The sequence below is a fragment of the Pinus tabuliformis genome, chromosome 9 (assembly GCF_031772625.1).
Source record: "Pinus tabuliformis cultivar Carrire ecotype Pingquan chromosome 9, CPIR1, whole genome shotgun sequence".
NCBI classification, from domain to species: domain Eukaryota; kingdom Viridiplantae; phylum Streptophyta; class Pinopsida; order Pinales; family Pinaceae; genus Pinus; species Pinus tabuliformis.
Window position 1 is genome coordinate 1,711,451,868 of NC_142307.1, and position 6,567 is coordinate 1,711,458,434.

Sequence of the window (6,567 nt, forward strand, 5' to 3'; positions counted from 1 at the left end):
ACTTAATCAATCATGTCCTCACATGAGAACACATCAATCCTGCTACAATCGCCATGGAGAACACATCAATCTAGGCTGCCATGGAGAACACATCAATCCAGGCTTCATAGGAGAACTAATCATCCTGCTACATAGGAGAGTGAATCATCATGTTCCACAAGAGAACGAATCATCTTGTCCCACAAGAGATCGAATCATCTTGTTCCTGTGCGCACCACCAGGGGAGGGTGAGTCACCCTGTGGTCGTATGTTGCTTCAGTAGAACTACAAGCCCCCCAGAGCTCCCAGAGCTCAATGTATGCAACATGCAGGACCTTTTTACAAAGGTCTCTCGATGATCACAAATTTGATCTTTCCTCGGGGCTCTGTCCTGTACATCATCTCAGTGCGATGGAGCTTCCTTGATCATCGACTTACCATATCCCAAATAAGGTAGTATTCGATGTCTATCTGCTGGAGCAATTGTCGAATACAGGATTCCTCAAAAATCGAATCCCACCTCTGGTTGTCACAGAGAATCACAGTGGTATTCATCATGTGTACAAACAGCTCACTGAAGAGCTTCAGCAACCCGACTGCCTCACAGAAGGCCATACTATCAGCAATGTATTTTGCCTTGGTGGTGCTCAGAGTCACCGATTTATGCTTCCTGCTCATCCAGGATATCGAGGCAGATTCCAAAGAGAAACAGCACTGAGAAGTGCTCTAGTGATCCTCCACACTGCCTGCCTATTCATCATTCGAATAATCATGTGGTTTCATATTTCGGTAGTGTATCTCAATCCATGGGAGATTGTGCCCTGAAGATATCTCGGAAGATTCTTGGCACCAATCCAGTGAGGCTCAACCAAATATGAGCTCACCATGCTAACTGCAAAACATATGTCTGGACAAAAGTTCACCAAGAACATCAACACGAATGAGTTTTGGAAACACAAAGGCATTTCCCAAATCAAGTCCGACATCACTACCATATAACCTTTGAAAGTTAAGATCCTCGAGGTAGTCACAGGCTAGCAATTTATCTTCCCATATTCAGAATCCAACTCCCTCTGTCTTCTACAAATGAGAGGGTCTGCACCTGTCAGACATAGGTGCCGGTATGAGAGGTTCATCATCCATAACCTTCGAGTAATGGTTTGGATCGGTTTCACTCCTAGTGAATCTCAGCTGCATTAGATAGTTATCAATCGTCTCATACTACACCCGAGGTGTTTTGCTTCAAGCCATAGAGAGCTTTCTTCCACTTGTATACATGAGATTCCCTGATCATGATTCTCAAACTCCTCGGGTTGTTCCAAGCCTGTGGACCTACTGCATGAGGAGAATGGTCCCCTTATACTATTTTCCTTCAGTACATTTTAGACATGTACCTCATGCTCCCTTTTGAATTCAGGCATCCTAGTCACCAGCTGACTCACAGACCTCCGATGCTGAGTCAATGGACATGGTCCCCAGTGGACTTCCTGCAACTTGATATAACCCTGAACTCAAAAACATCTTTGAAAGATCTATTTTTAAACATGTACCTTTCCATTGATAAGTGCCATCTTGTAACCTTTGACTTCCATTTCCGAGATGGTCATCAGGTTCTTCTTGCGATCAGGTACATAAAAGAGATTCTGGGGTTCCTTGCTTTTGTGGAAGAGTCGACCATTTCCTTGATGACCTGCATTACCAGTCATTCCTTTGATCATTGAAGATGTCCCAGGAATGATTGTTATCTTCATCAAGAGATGTGTCTCTGCCATTCCGACACTCCTTCACATAACGGCTGAACTTATTTCAATAAGGCATCCACCTTTCCTTCCACCCTTAGATCTGAACTTCCCAATGAAGTGATCTTTAGATGGGTCATCAGAAACTTCTGCTACGCCATTCTGATAACATTCTCTGCTTCGACTTCACCCTAGGTGAATTATGAGGAATGCATTGATCCTTCTGTCTTGTCCCAACTTCCTTTGGTGATTGCTCTTTCACTCTTGCTTGGGCATTGTCTTCACCTCAGCTCTGATACCATGTTAAGTTTAGGTATGTTCTATGCTAGAACAATTTATTTAATTTTCACAGTTAGAAATCACATTAGCATTAAGATAAACTGTAGATAGAACATAAATATAAATCGCAGAATACAAGCCAAGGCAAGAGGACACAAGATATGACGTGAGCCAGGGACAAACCACACAATGTGTGGGGAAACCCTTTGATCAAATCTTCTTTTATCTTCAAAGTTCAGCAGAGAAAGAGAGAGAGAGTACATCAACATAATTCAACACATTGACTTATCTAGATCTAGCATAGATCATTTCATAAAATGATGAGATCAGTTGAAGACATTCTACTTCAACTGATTCTCAAGGTGACTCCTTCACCTATCATTGTGCTGCATCTCATCCATTTGCTGCACCTAATTGTGTAGCACCATCATGATGCTGCCCGTTGCATCATTCATCACAATTGTACCATTCTCATGATTATATTTACTATGATGTTGTTCATGCTCCATGCATCATTGTTCTACCCATACACATGATCTAATTCATTATGATGCACATGATATATGCATTATGCTGCTTCATACTACCCATACGCATCATACTTCTCATACTGCCCATGCATCATTATATCATAGCTGCATCCTTATGATAATACGTCCTTCTACCTGCATAGATATTTATTGCCATAACCTGCATATACCTTGTCATGTATATATGAGCATAGTTTAGAAGATATGAGCATACAGCGTATAACTTGTATCACCCCAGTGTATATATGTATATTGTTGTCTTGTGATCATATGTACAGTCTTTATTACAGCCTTTATTACCTTGACTGCGTTCATATGTACAGTCTTCAATACATGATTGCATTCCATATATGTATGTGACTGCGTTCACATGTATACTGCCTAGTGTATATACAGGACTGTCCAATGAATGTATATAACCATAACTGCAATGTATGACTGTGCGTTCTTTGTATGGACCTGTGCGTACCCAGAATGGACTGCGTATGACTGTGTTCTACAACGTATATATATATATATATATATCTGCTATGACAGTCATATGAGCCACGTGGCATATTAACCTGCGTTCCAATATATATTACGTTGACTGCGTTTCCATTTATATATATTGCGTTGACAGTCTTTATGCTTCATGACCAGCGTATTAATCTTTATGCCCTGCGTAACCCTTGACTGCATATAACCATGAACAACGTATAATGATTCTCGTTGACTGTGTTTTGTATTTCGTTCCTTACTGCGGCTAGGGTTTGACAGCGTTTGGGCCTCCATCTTGAGCATATATTACTGTGTGTAAGCATTCAGGAAGCCTCCTTGACTTGCGTAGATGAGGGCTATTGATTTACTACGTTCATTACTTATGTGTTGCCTTAACTGCGTTCAATGCTTACATGTTGCCTTGACTGCGTTCAATACGCTGTGATCCTTACCTTGCTGCAACTAGGCTCCACTACAGCGTATAAGCTAGGGCATGTATTGATTGCGTGAATATCTCCCATGACTCCATGAAACCAACGTATAATATTCACAGCATATCCACCATGAACAACGTGTATTATGAGCAGCGTATATCTTATAAGACTGTGTTGAATTAATCTAGGCCAGCGTACTCTTTTTGTGACTCTCCTTCCAAAAACCCAAGACGTGGAGAGGAGATCACATGAAGAATGAGTGTGCCAATTGACATCAAAAATCTTCTATTTATACTAAAGCGAGGATGATGAATAGACACATCGGTTGGGCTTCTAGAGCCTACATAATAGTTGGTCGGCTTTGATAATAATTTCATAAACAAAATAAATTCATATCTCCATAAATACTTATCGGAATCGGATGATCTTTGGACCAATCCTACACGTCTCGACGAGAGGGATCCAATAAAAATATCAGCTGCCATAAATAAGCTAATCCACATGGATTTTGGCCCAAGTTTCCAATTTAACATCCGTGACTGTTCGTTTCTGCTTCCCGACTCTCTGGATCTCCTACCTCTGTCAGCTGGAATTCCCCTACTCTGCGTCATCATCACTGTAACGCCTCACAGAGAGGTGGCCACCTGTTTCCCCACAAACTGAGTGTTAGTTCTCTTTGAATGGTCATTATTTCCATTTCTCCAAGATTGCTCGTAAAACTTATTCCTCTGCCAACAAATCGGTCATGCCGGATCTCAAATATTATGCGCCTCAGCCTATTTCCCTATCGAATCTGATCACCCATTGGATTGCTTCTCTGCCATTGATCTCGGGCCTCCAGATCCTATGGTATTTGTCCATATCGCATGGGTAGTAGCATGACCTTTACCCATGCGATGAGAGCGGTTCTCTCTCTCATCCGCTGGATGTGTGTCACCCGTTGTATGGAATTGGGCGGGACTCGGTTGAACCCGCTTACCGCTTGAGGGCCTTCCGATATGCTGCCAGTTTTAGCGCAGGGCCTACCTTCTGACGGAATCAGCGATTTCCGTTCGGCTTTATGCTTTTCCCCGTGACCAAGTGCTCAGCACTTTCCTTCATTGAGGGGGACGCCCTGCGATACTGCCTCTGTTTTTGGATCTGACTTCCCGTTTTGCTAGTTTGCACCAGCACACAGTTACATGGGCCAACGGTCTGTGCACTTTGACCGAGGGTCCTCATTGCTCCGTGTTGACCACAAATTGCCATTGTTCAGAGGTTATTTCTGATAAGCTCGACATCCATAGCACTTTGAAACTTTGGTATGAGTTTTACAGAGTTCAAGAAACTTTTAAGAGTGTTTGAGGATCCAATTCGGATCACGGCCTTCCCACTAAAAAAAAGCTTTTGGACCACCAAAAGTTGGTTTTCAAGCATCGACTAAGTGAGGGTATAGCTGTCTCACTTGTCCAATCTCTATCCATTTTGCATTGCTTGGCTTTGAACCCTTGAGTCCAATCCTGAGGTACTCAACATCTCCACTACGCATCGTCCTCACCTTCCTGTCTAGAACTGTATCTTCCTGCAATTCATTGAGATATTCATGTAATAGATCATCAATAGAAGGCAATTGACTCTGCTCTTCGGGATCTTCAATTGATGAAGGTTCAAATAGTCTCAAGTTGTCTGCATTAACGACTGAGTAGATGTGCATGTAAGTTGTAAATCAAGGCGAAAAGCATTCTCACCAATTTTCTCAAGTATCTTGAAAGGTCCATACCTTATTGGCTTTAGCTTTTTACCTTCACCTTGCATTCTGTCTTTGCTGATATACAACCAGACTTGATCACCAACTTGGAAACTATGCTCCATCTGATGCTTGTCATGCCTTGCCTTGTATTTGGCTTGGCTCTTTTCCAGCTGTTCCTGTACTGCCTAGTGAATCTCTTGGATTTATTCAATGAACTTGGCTACCTTGTCCACATCACTGTGTCCATCAACTATTATGTCTTTACCAAAGACAAAATCCAAGGGAGACCTTTGTGTGAAACCAAAGTAGGTCTCAAAAGTAGATCTCTGTGTAGAAGAATGTTTTGATAGGTTGTAAGCATGCTGCACATAACACAAATGTTCATCCCAAAGTTTGGGATGCTTGTTGCAATAGCCTCTGAGCAACTAGATCACTGCCCTGTTGACTACTTTTGTCTGGCCATCTGTTTTTGGATGAAAGGCTATGCTTTTCTTCAATTTGGTGTCCATCAGTTCCCACAGACTCGACCAAAACTTCCCAACAAATCGGGTGTCTTGATCAGATACAATGGAAGTGGGTAATCAAAAATGACCCCATACATGCTGAAAGAACAACTTTGTAGTTTGTTCAGCTGTAATTTGTTTATTACAAGGTATCAAAATACACATTTTGTTGAACCTATCCACAACAACATACAAATAGTCATGACCTTTCCTAGATTTAGGCAATCCTCCAACAAATTCCATGGAAACACTTTCCGAAGGATGAGAAGGAACTGATAGTGGAGTGTACAATCCTAGTTTTCTATTGTTGGGCTTGCTTTTAGCACACATGGTACACCCTCTTACATATCTAGAAACTGTCTCATTCATTTTTGGCCAATAACAAAATCTTTGCAGCTGTGCAACCGTTTTACTTACACCAAAGTGACCTAATATTAGAGAAGTGTGTGCTTACCGAATTATCTTTACTATTTCAGTTTGTGGAATGCATAGCTTCCCACAATGATACAAGAATTGGTCCTTAATGTGATAATCCAATTCTTCTACTCGTTTTCCTTGACTTAAAATTGCATATACATCTCTAAAATCTATATCTTGAGCATATTGTTCAATGTAGCTCGCACGCAGTACTAAATTATGCTTAAGTATAGTGGATGCATTTATAATAGGTCTAGATAACATATCTGCAACTTTATTGTGTATGCCCTTTTTATATCTGATGACTAAATGAAATTGTTGTAAAAAACCCATCCATCTGTAGTGTCTTGATTGCTACAACTTAGTTTGGGAGTGTAGATATTGAAGTGGTGATGATCAATATGTATAACTGTCTCCTTGCCCATTAAGTAATGTTTCCACTTTTTCACACTCTGTACTAATGCATACAATTCTTTA